The sequence below is a fragment of the Triturus cristatus genome, chromosome 7 (assembly GCF_964204655.1).
Source record: "Triturus cristatus chromosome 7, aTriCri1.1, whole genome shotgun sequence".
Taxonomy (NCBI): domain Eukaryota; kingdom Metazoa; phylum Chordata; class Amphibia; order Caudata; family Salamandridae; genus Triturus; species Triturus cristatus.
In genome coordinates, this window is record NC_140590.1 from 1,617,450,582 (window position 1) to 1,617,462,774 (window position 12,193).

Here is a 12,193-nt window from a genome sequence, read left to right on the forward strand (position 1 = left end):
AACATTCCATGACAACACAGTCAAATCCCTACCCCCCATCATACGTCGAATCAATCGGTCGTCCCCCATCGAGCATCCTAAAAACAACAACATAGTAGCGGGTTTGCCCTGCGGTGCTAACAAACAACACACCCCCCCCACCCCCCGGTCCCAACAGAACTCCCCCCTCCCTGCACCCCTGCATGAGCCCAGACAGCCCCCCCAAAGTGCAGTGTGCCTGTCGCCCCATAGCTAAAATACTAACTAGTCCCCCAGAGGAGGAGGGAAGCCCCCAACAGACCCCGCGCGACCTCCATAGGAGGGGAACATACGCAATCAATAAATGGTGAAGGAACAACGTCCGGAGCAAGGCCTATTCAGTCACCCCTCAATTCTGATCCGGCGGGCCCTCCTCTCCAGGCAGAGTGTCCAGCCAGTCCCCAGCCGCCTCGGGCCGGTCGAAGAAGTGCGTGCGACCATCCACCTCTACCCTCAGCTTGGCTGGAAAGAGCATTGAGTACTTGAGGTTCAGGTCCCTTAGGCGACGTTTAACACCAAGAAAGCTCTGTCGCTGCTTCTGGACCGCCGGAGTAAAGTCTGGGTAGAAATGTACCTCCATGTTGTCAAGCTTGACCGGTCCCTGTTGCCTGGAGGTCTGGAGGATAGCATCTCTGTCCCGAAAATTAAAAATCCGGGCAATGAGCGGCCGCGGCGGGGCACCAGTCTTAGGTCTGCCCCCGGGGACCCGGTGAGCACGCTCCACCGCAAAAAGCTTACTCAGCCCCCGGGGCTGGAGATGGGTCAGGATCAAATCTTCCACGAAAAGATCCGCCGCCTCCGCCTCTCGTCCCTCCGGCACCCCCACAATACGGACATTATTCCTCCGGGCCCGACCCTCGGAGTCCTCCAAACGCCGGTCCATCAGGGCGCTCGCCTGGCCAAGCCGGCGCACCTCCTTCTGGAGGGCCACCACGTCTGTCGTGAGGCTCGTTGTGGTGTGGACCAGGGAGTCGACTCGGTCGTTTGTTTTGGACAAGTCTGCCCTCACGAGGCTCACATCCACAAGGACCGAGTCTATTTTTTGCGCTAAGGTGTCGAAACGCTGGTCCACCGAGGCCTTCATCTCTGCGATGGCGCCCATGACGTCCCGGAGGGTCAGATCCACCGGATGAGCAGATGCCTCCGTCGGGCCCACCGGGGATGCACGCGATGTCTCCGGAGAACCCTTCTGAAGCGTGTAGCGGTCCATACTGTTGGCCTGGTGCGCCGTGCCACGGCGGGTCGTCTTCACCTTCGCCCGGTCGCCATCTTGTTTGGTGGACATGCTGGCTCTTCCACCGTCGTGCCAAGCTCCCCAAACGGGCCGCTATACCAAGTCACGGGTGCCAGGGGGGGGGCAGGGGCGACCACCGAACCGCGGGTCAACCCACCGCCGGCGGGTTAGCCGGGCTCCTGGACAAGGCCACACCACCGCACCCCGCTCCGCAGCCCGACCCGGCTTGAGAGCTAGGAGGGCGCAAAAGCGAAAGTGAAAGTGCAGGGTACGCCAGTCGCCCAGCCCCGCTCGCCGCTGTTATTCACTTTGTCCCCGGATCGCCCCACTACTCCAATCCGGGGGGCCGGCGAGGAGAAGGCCGCAACCTTCGATCGATGCTCCCACCGGCGTTCGGGGTCCGATTCGAGCCCAAAAAACGGGTGGCGCCTCAGCTCCGGTTCCCCAACACAGTCCCCTCAACAAGGACAGGATATCGCCAGGATTAATTCAGGAGGTCGCGGAGGTCCTCGGGAGCCTCGCACCTACGCGGCCATCTTGGTTGCGCGCTAGGTGCAGAGTTTTTCTGGTGTGTAATACACTCTATGTATATACTTGAAGTGAATGAGCCTGTGCCTGCTATTTAAGTAAATACGCTTAGTGACAGCGCAACAGTATTGCCAACTCTTGTCATCAATTTCAACCTTCAAATCTTTTTGCCAATCCTGACGTGATTTCAGTGAAGAGGACCTCCTGAATTCCTGCAGCAACCCATACATACTGGTCACCAGCCTCTGAGGAGTACTGGCCTGTATAATATATTTAAGCATCTCCTCCGGTTCCTGGAGATCATCCCCTAACAGTTTGCGCCAAGCATGCCTAGCCCTGAGGTATTGGTAATGGTCCAGAGTTGTGGTGATTACGCCCTCTCTAGGAACGTCATCCCACTTATGGACTACTCCATCAATAAAAAATTCCCCCGACCATGCTATGCTTGGTTTTTGTAGCGCTCTGGTGACTTCAGATTCAGTGCCTGTAGGAAACCACGTGCACCAGTTTAGAGGGATTAGGGAAGAGAACAACAGCGCCCCCACCTGCCTCTCTAGTAAACATTTCTATGCATGGATTGTGGCCTGCCGGGAGTCCATGACCCTATGTCTCCTCTAGAGCTGGTGAAATGTCATTTGGGGCAGAAGAACCTGGTCAGCCGCCTCCTTTTCGATACGACGGTGTGGAATGTCCTCCAGTCCATGCATCCAGGCATATGTATGCGACGCCTACGCAACCCTGTAGTAGAGTTCAAGGTCTAGAGCATTTAGACCGCCAGGAGAGTAGGGTAGTGTCAGCGTCTCCCATTTTACCCTGGGCCGTTTGCCCGCCCATGCAAGTTTGATCATTAAGGTCGGTAATGTGGTAAATATGCGCTTCAGTAGATTCATGGGTATATTTGAGAACAGAAAAAGGAATCTAGGCAGGACGACCCTTTTTCATTATTGGAATGCTTCCCAACAATGAGAGGGGCAGCTTAATCCACCTGTTGCTATCATTCTCAAGCCTAGAAATGGCCTTACCATAGTTTTCAGTGAGGACTATCTCAGAGTTAGTGTGAATTTGGACCCCAAGATAATATAATGAATTGGGTCAATGGACCATTGCCAGGGGAGGTCAAGGCGCAAGGGGAACAAAATAGATTTAGACCAATTTATGCGAAAGCCCCAGGACTTGCCCAAACTGCGAGATTTCAGCCAGCATGGGACCGAGGTGAGATTTTCCGATTTAACCACAGGCGTACGACGGGCAGAGTGTAAAGTAAATGGATCAGATGTATGCATTTATTACCAACCCCTAGATGCGCTAGAAGATAGAAAAGGTAGGGCCATTTGAGCTAGTCGAATACCATAGTGGCATCTAGGAACGCAGCTGCAGCCCTGAGGTTAGATTCAATCGTGTGGAGCAGAGCAAAGAAAATACACAGGTTATGGGCCGTCGACCTGCCCCATATGAAGTGGTTGGACCACGAGCGGCATGAGGGGGAGGAGCCACGAGGCAATCAGCTTCGCCACGATTTTTTATCAATATCTGATAGAGACATCTAGCGCAAGATTTCTTACCTTTGAATTTCCCAGGCATTAGACTGGGTCCGGAAAAAATATTTATGAGCAATATCCCTGTGCGCCAGTAGGTGGCGTTGGTCGGCACCACGTGATGTCGTAGGCATCGACTGCGCCGGAGTTCTGTCCGCATCATTTATGTAGGCACCACCTGAGCGCACTGACATCATTTACTTTCTTTCTGCGCCAGCCAAGTGCTGATCATGAAGAGAGCTATCCTCTGTCACAGTATTTTTGGACATTTTGTCAACCCTTTTTAGTGTGATTTTTTTTTGGTCATCTCTAAGAAGACTTCTGGACTCCAGCCGTGCAGCGCCTGTCGCCACTTCATGTTGGTTTCGAACCCGCACCTCGTCTGTCTGTGGTGTCTGGACCATGACTCAAAGTCATGCTCTGACTGCTGGGCTTTGAAGGAGCAGTCTCAAATCTGCTTGCGAACTGGCAGTCAGCACCACGTTGTATTACTCCTTGGAGATCTCACTCGCAGTCCCGTTCGAGAGGAAGGTCCTGGTACTGCTCGTGGAGTCCCAAGTCCTCTTCGTCCAACTCTTAATCATTGGAACACTCTGGTGCGAGGCTTTAAAAAGTATAAGAAATCGAAGCCATGTAGGCCCGGTTCGTCGGAACCTGTGCCTGGGTCGGCTCCGCGCCTCGTCAATTTTCCAGGGATGTCCAGGCCTCACTCATGGACACGCCCTTTGATGGCACTACTCTCTTTGGAGACCAGACAGACATGGCGCTGGAGCACTTTAAGGACTCAAGGGCTATGACCAAGTCCTCGGGCCTTCTAGTTGCCACACATCCTCAGTCTGCCTTTCGCCCCTTTCTTGACTACACAAGGGGCTTTCAGTCATGCCAGCCATACCTCAGCCACATGGCTGCTCATGTTTAGCAACTTCCACGTGGCTTAGGGCGTGGCTCATACTGACCCGGTGGGTCAGCCAGCCAGAGGTCCGATCAGACCACCACCCCCCTTTCAGCCTCCAAACCATTCTAGTCTTGCCCTTCTAGATCATGGGTGGCCAGGTGGTGGCAGGATCAGCCATCATCCCCACCACTGACAGAACGTCACATCGGACAGGTGGGTCCTCCAAATAGTCCAAAGGGGCTACTCCCTCCCCATCAAGACTACCCCTCCCTCCATGACTCCATCTTATGACCGGCTGACGGAGGATCATCAGACTTTGCTTCTAAAGGAATTAATGACTCTCTAGGCCAAGGGAGCCATAGAGAGCGTTCCGGCACCAGAAGTAGGCTGTGGTCCCACTACTTTCTGGTCCCGAAAAAGGATAAGGGTCTTCGCCTTATCACAGATGTATGAGCCCTCAACTATTTCCTCAAAAAGGAAAAGTTAAAGATGCTCACAGTAGCTCAGGTCCTGTCTGCCCTAGACCCAGGAGACTGGAGTGTAGCATTAAACTTGCAGGATGCCTATTTTCACATCCCCTTCCTGCCTGCTGTTTGGCGCTACCTGCGGTTTACGGCAGGCCACATGCATTTTCAGTTCACCTTGCTCCCCTTTGGCCTTACCAGCACCCCTCAGATGTTCACTAAGGTGATGGCAGTGGTTGCAGCTCATCTGTGCAGATCAGGGGTGCCAGTCTTCCACTATCTCGATGTCTGGTTGTTGAAGAGGGGCGCGCCCCAAGCAGTCGTCTCCCACCTCCAGACTACTGCAGACCTCATGCATTCGCTGGGTTCACTATCAATGTGCTGAAGTCCCACCTTACTCCTTCTCAGACGCTCCCTTTCATTGGAGCTGTTCTGGACACAGTGAAGTTTTGGACCTATCCTCCTGAGATGCAAGTCCAGGATATTCAGGCTATGATAGCGATAATTCAACCTCTACTCTGGATTTTGGTGAGAATGACTCTAAGGCTGCTGGGTCTCATGGCCGCCTGCATCCTGCTTGTGACACATGCCAGATGGAATATGAGTGCTTTGCAGTGGGACCTGATGTTCCAGTGGGCGCAGCATCAGGGTAATCTCTCCGACATGGTCCAGATCTTGGAGGGAACTGCACAGGACCTGCAGTTGGGGCTAAATAATCGTGATTGGGTCAGAGGCAGACCCCGCTCCCTTCCCTGACCAGATCTCACAGTGGTGACAGTTGTATCACTTCTAGGATGGGGTGGTCATCTGGGAGAAGTGGAGATCAGAGAACTCTGGTCTCCGGCGGAATCCAGACTCCACAACAACTTGCTGAACTTCCAAGCAATTTGTTTGGTATTGAAAGCCTCTCCATGAAGGGGAGACTGGTACACGTATTTACAGACAATACCACCGCCATGTGGTACTGCAACAAACAAGGCGCGGTGGGGTATGGACCCTTTGTTAAGAGCCCCTGTTTCTGGACTTAGCTGGAATAGCAGGGCATATCCCTGGTGGTTCAACATGTGGCATGTACCCTGAATGCCCGGGCAGACAAACTCAGCCGTCGATGCCTAGTGAATCACGAATGGGATCTCCATCCGAAGGAGGCACAAGGTCTCGTTCCGCAATGGGGAGAGCCTTGGTTAGATCTGCTCGCCTCTGCCGCGAATGTGTAATGTCAGAAGTTTTGCACGCTGGATTTTCCAAGGAGGCTCTCGCTTGGAGACGCTTTTCATTTTGAGTGCAGCTCAGGCCTTCTGTATGCCTTTCCGCCCATATCACTTCTGTCCAGAGTGCTCAAGAAGATCAGAAGGGACCGGGCCCAAGTCATTCATGTGGGTCCGGACTGGGCAAGGAGAGTCTGGTATCCCAAGCATCTCCAATTGAGCAATTGATCCTCTGATTATGCTGCCCCTTCGGAGGATCTTCTGTTGCAGCAGCTGGGGCGGATCCTCCACCCATACCTGAGATTGAGCAGTGGCAGTTGATAGCATTTGACCTTCCTCCCGAAGTTTGTGATGTTGTTTTGGCAGCTAGGCATCCCTCCACCAAGACCATGTACGCCTGTCGATGGTACAAATTTGTATTATATTGTACAGAAAGGCTATTGACCCACTTTCTGCTTCTCTTTTGGATGTTTTCCATTTTATTTTGCCTCCTGCCCAGCAGGGCTGTGCACTAGGCACTCTGGAGGGGTACCTTTAGGCCCTTTCTGCCTTCTTGAGGCTGCCACACCAACCCTAATTAATTAAATCCCCTATTGTAAAAAGATTCCTTGCACGTCTTGTACATATGTTCCCACCCATCCCTTTCATTATACCTCAGTGGGACCTTAATTTGGTTCTCACCTTCCTGATGTGTGCTCCAATCGAACCTCTGCTCAACTGCCCCCTCCGGCTGCCAGGAGAGTGAGCGAATTGCAAGCTTTGTCATTCAAGTCTCCTTACCTGACAATATTCCCTTACAAATTGGTGCTTCGCACTTGGGCGTCTTTCCTCCTAAAAGTGGTACCACCATTCCATGTGGGGCAATCTGCCACCTTGTCCACTTTCTACCCACCTCCACTTCCCTCTAACAAAGAGGAGTGACTCCACCGTCTGGACCCAAAAAGAGCATTGTCATTCTACCTTGACCACACTAAAGAGTTCCGGGTGGATAACCAACTCTTTGTGGGATACATTGGAGCGAAGAAAGACCGTGCGATGCAGAAGAGGACTAATTCATGAAAGGTCATCCTCTGCATCTGAATTTGCTACGCTCTGGCCAAGAAGCAGCCTCCTGAAGGCTTAAGAGCTCACTCCACCAGAGCTAAGGCTGCCACCACTGCATTGCAACGTGGAGTTCCATTCCTTGACATTTGTCAGGCAGCAACGTGGGCATCCCTGAAGACATTTACCATGGATTACTGCCTTGATGGTAAAGTCCGCAGGGAAGGCTTCGTTGGCCGCTCTCTCCGGCAGGATTTTCTGGTCTAACTTGTCCGCTGTCCATCCTCCAATGATGGCATTGCTTGGGGATCTATTCAGAGGTAAGGAATCTGCAGCTAGATGCCTCTATCAGATGAACAAGTTACTTACCTTCGGTAACACCTTATCTGGTAAAGACATAACAAATATTTGCCGCCCACATTCACAAAGGGGAAGGGGTCCCTTGTTTGCGAATGGGTTACCACCTTCTTCACGGAGTAAGTAAAATATGAATGGTTTGCGACCACATTCCAGTCACAAAACATTCATACATGCCCCTGCGACTCGGTTTTAGGAAGGGATGTCCTTGGCACGCCCCTTCCTAATACCAACTCGTAGGCCCTATTTTGACAGTGGTAATAGGTTATTGACTCTCAAAATAGGGTTAGTACCTGCTGGAAGCTGTTTTTGCGATAGAAAACGGCCTGATTCCCTGCTTGCGATTGCTAAAAACGGTTGTACATCTGACCCTATATTCTGTCATACCACGATAATTAAATAGAACATTATATAAAATCGTCACTACTCATTTTCAACACGGCCTTTCAGTCTTTGTTTTATCAAATTATCAGCCAGAAAGAGCTGACATTTGACATGGGCAAGCTGGGCGAGGGCTGGGGCGCCAATATGTCGAGGGGCGCATCAATGAGCTGCCTGACTTAATGTTAACAGCAGCTCGTCCATACTTAGTCTCAATCATGTCCCGTTAAAGACTTTGTAATCAGTCCCTAATGTTCCTCAGCATATTTGTTAACACTCCATCAACACCCAGCCCTTCTCCCATCTTCCTCACACCTCCTGCCATCACACCGGAACGTCCTTCCCCGCCCCACAACAAACAGCACATTTTCTTTCAGCCCAGGGCGTCGCCCCAATCAGTCTGATTTAGGGCCGGCCCTGAAGCCAGGGATCATTAAGGCAGCTGTAGAGCACATTTTGAAGTGTTTTCTTCTTACATTTACTATTTAAAGTATGTCAAGATAAGGGGGAAAACTACAGGTTTTATGTGATTTTCTTAATTTTTGTACCAGTCGGGATATTAAAATACTGGCCATGCTGGCAAAAAAAAACGTGTGATGGCATACCTAACTTGCAAGATGACATGAGGGCCATGGGGTGCTTTGAAAGAGTTTGAAGGAGGGGCGTGGCCAAGCCGAGCATGGAGTAAGACGTGGGCTGCTGGAGCTCCGGGCTGCCGCTGTGCAAACGAGCATCCCATGGCACGTTGACGGCCGGTATACGGTCTCTTCTGGGGGCGAGAGGTCAGCGGACCGGAGTGGGCTGCCGCTGGATATCGTGGCGGGCCCGAGGAATGCAGCTGGAGGCGCCGGAGACCGGACAGAGGAGAGATCCCGGGCGCAGACGAGACGGCCGCCATCTTAGGCATCCCGCGCTGGAGGGCGGTGGAGAGTCTCCGCGGACTGCCCGGGTGCCTGAGCCTGCTGGAGGAGCTGTCTGGCCATTCTGGGAGTGATCGGAGGCATCTGAGAGCGGGGGCCGGGGCTCCCTAGTACCGGCTGGAGGAAGAGGCGCTGGGGAGACTGCTCCGGTAGGCGGGTCCGCCATTTTGTGACCCTGTGCCTCCGACGCTGCGGCCCCTGCAGTCGAGTGCTGGACGACTTCGCCTGAGGTGAGGAGGTCGGCGGGCGGCATCGGCCCGAGTGGCGGTTCGCCCGGACGCCGGAGGGGGAGGATAGCCTGCGGTGGCGGGAGGAGCCCTGGCGGAAGGGGGCCAGAGTGCTGGAGTACCCCTGGGAGTGCTGTCTTTGAGGTGGCGGCGACTGCGGGGGAAGCGCCCGGAGGTCTGGAGCGGGGGCTCCCCCTGTGGCCCTGAGCTGGAGCCCCGGACCGGGGGCGGCCTGGCTGGTCGATTCTCGCGGGCTGTGGCCGTGTGCCCGAGCGCTGGACTGGTGGCTGCTGACCCCTGGCCGTGTTTCAGGCCTGTTGGACTGGGTGTGCCCTTGCTCGGAGTTAGAGGAGTCCCGGGGGATACACGGGGTGCTGGAGGTGTCCCCGGCTGCTGGATCGCCTCCCCGGCTGGACACTAGAGAGGAGAGGGGCTGAGCGGCGAGGCGTTAGCGGGACCTGGGACAGCGGGATTGCTTGGCCGTCGGGCCCCCCCTGCGTGGTTGTTGAGCCTGCCCCTGCCTTCTGACCGGACCGGGCAGGCACACTGTGGGGGTGAGTCGGAACTCCCTGGAGGTGCGGGAGGCCCGCTGCGGAGACGGCGCGCCCCACTGTACTGCTGAAGCTGCGCTGCTCGCTGCCTGAGAGAGTGGGAGAGGCCCCGGGTCGGAGCCTGGTGGACTCGGGGACTGGAGGCGACAGTGCCCTGAGGGCAGACCGTATTGGTGTGGACTGCGGGACCCCGGTTCGCCGCTGCACCTGGAACGCCTACACCGCGGCGCTGTGACCGGGCCTGCAGCCTGGAGCGTGGGACAGCCCTACGTTGGATGCGACGCGGCCTGGCTTGTGCGCCCTTCGACGCTGGCTGGCCCTCCGGTGGCCCTGAGTGGACTGCCTGATCTGCGGCCGGGACCCCCCTGTGGAGGCGGCGTGTGACTACATAATGACGCGCACCAAGCCGGGAAAAGACTCCTCGGCGCCCACGAAAGAAGCCACAGTGAAGGACCTTTAGAATAAGCCTGGTGGGACGCCAACGGGCTCGCAGGCGCTGGGGGCCGGAGGGTCGGCGGAGCCAGTGACGCCGTCCTTTATGGCGCTCTTCATGCAGGACCTTAAGTCTGAAATCGGCTCGCTGCGCACGGAGGTTCAGGCCTGCGTCAAGGAGCTCCGGAAGGACGTGGGAGAGCTCGGGGACAGGGTCGACGACATGGAGAAGACCCTGGACGCTCGCACGGAGGACCAGGAGCGCTTGTGGCAGAGAATAGCGGCCCTGGAGGAGCAGAATGTCGAGCTACAGATCAGGCAGGAGGATCTGGAAAATAGGGGGCGCCGCAACAACATTCGCATTCGGGGCGTCCCGATTGGAGCGGAGGGGGCGGATATAATGACATTTGTGGCGGACCTTCTGCATGAACTCCGGGGGGATGATGATGCCTCTCCGCCGACTTTGGATAGGGCCCACCAAGTCTCTGGACCGCCTGGGAGACCAGGCCTAGTTCCCGACATCCTGACGCGGGTCCACTTCTTCGTCGAAAAGGAGGCTATTATCAAGGCGACCAGGGACAGGACGGATATCAAATACAATGGAGCTACGATCCAACTGTTCCAGGACCTGGCCCCCACGACCCTCCGGCGTAGGCGGGCCTTCCGGCCGGTTACGGACAAGCTGCGAGACCTCAACATTCGCTATCAATGGGGACATCCCTTCGCCCTCATCTTCCACTGGGAGTCCAGACGACGGGTGCTGCGGTCCTACAGGGAAGCCGCGCAGCTGCTTCAGATCCCGGACTCCCCTCCGGCCAGTCCGGTGCGCAGTGCCGCGGGGCCTCGCGCCTCGCTCAAGCCTAGCTGGTCCAGGGTGCGCCGGGCGGGGCAATCTCCCTCTCCTGCGGCTAGTCGATCATCGAGGGACAAGCAGGACATCATACGCCACATTCGGTCCCTAGAAGCCGGTTCGTCGCCGGCGGGATCGCAGGAGCCCGCTCCCCAGTGAACTTCCATGCTTGCAACTCTGGCTCTTCCCTTTTTTGAGAATGCGAGGTGGCTCTCTCTGGGGGAGAGAGAATGCGGCCTACTCACTGAGGTCGCTGCTACAGCTCCTGATGCCGGGCGGTGGCCCGGGGCTCCTCCTGACTTGGTGAATGGCGGCAGTGCCGACGGACCCCCACTCCTATTCCTGGGAGAGTGACATCTCCGGGATAGCCTGTGCCTCAGTGCCTGGCCACTCCCTAGACTGGAATAGACCTGGTTGGCCATGTTGGCCGTTCTGTGATTTTGGTTCTTTTGTTTGCTCCTACCTTCCTTCCTTTCTCCCTCTTTACTTCCTAACCCTCTGGCGGGGGGGCTCTGTGGGTGGGCTGGGGGAGGCGGCGGGGACAACTGCGCTTGTTGACCCATGTCTATGACTACAGTACCCTCCTGGAAGGTCGTCTCTTTGAATGTGAAGGGGCTCAACTCACCTAGCAAACGACATCAGATCTGGAGGTATTTGCTCCAACAGGGCGCCGACATAGTATTTCTGCAGGAAACACACCTCCTACGGGCTGATGTGGGTCGCATGGCTCATCCGCGCTTTCCCCATAGGTTTTGGGCATCCGCGGCCACTAAGACAGCGGGGGTTGCAATTTTTTGTCGGGTGGATTCTGCCATGGGGATACACAGGTGCGTAGAGACACTGCGGGCCGGGTCCTGAGGGTGGAGCTAACGCGGGGACACCGTAGGCTCACACTATGTAATCTTTACGCACCCAACCAGGGGCAGGACGTCTTCCTGCGCGGGGTCATCTGGGAGTATCTGGACCCGGCGAGCTCGGACCTTATAGTGGGGGGGGACTTTAACCTGGTTTGGGACGCGGAGCTGGACCGCTGTGGGGGAGGCTTTCATGGCGTGGGGGCCCTGTCGGCCACTGTGAAAAAATCCCTTACTGCTTTGATCTTGGTAGATGTGTGGCGTTACCACTCCCCGGGGCTGAAAGACTTCACCTTTTACTCACATGCACACCGCTCTTACTCTCGCATCGACATGCTCTTTGTCTCCCACTCCCTGCTCACAGACACTATGTCGGCTACACACTCGAGCATTTCGGTCTCTGACCATGCCCACGTGGAGGTGTTACTCCAAGAGCGCCCCACACGTACCTTCGGCACACGCCGCTGGCGGTTCCCGGATCACGCCTTACGGGACCCGGTAGACAGGGAGGAAATAAAGGCGGCTATACTGGAATACTTCGAACATAACGAGTTGCCGGAGACTCCCCTTCCCCTCTTATGGGATGCCTTCAAGGCCACGATACGGGGCACCCTCACGGCTATAGCTGCCGCCCGGACGCGGGAAGCCCAACTGTACGAAACCAGACTCACCCGCGAACTCAAGACGCTGGAGAAGAT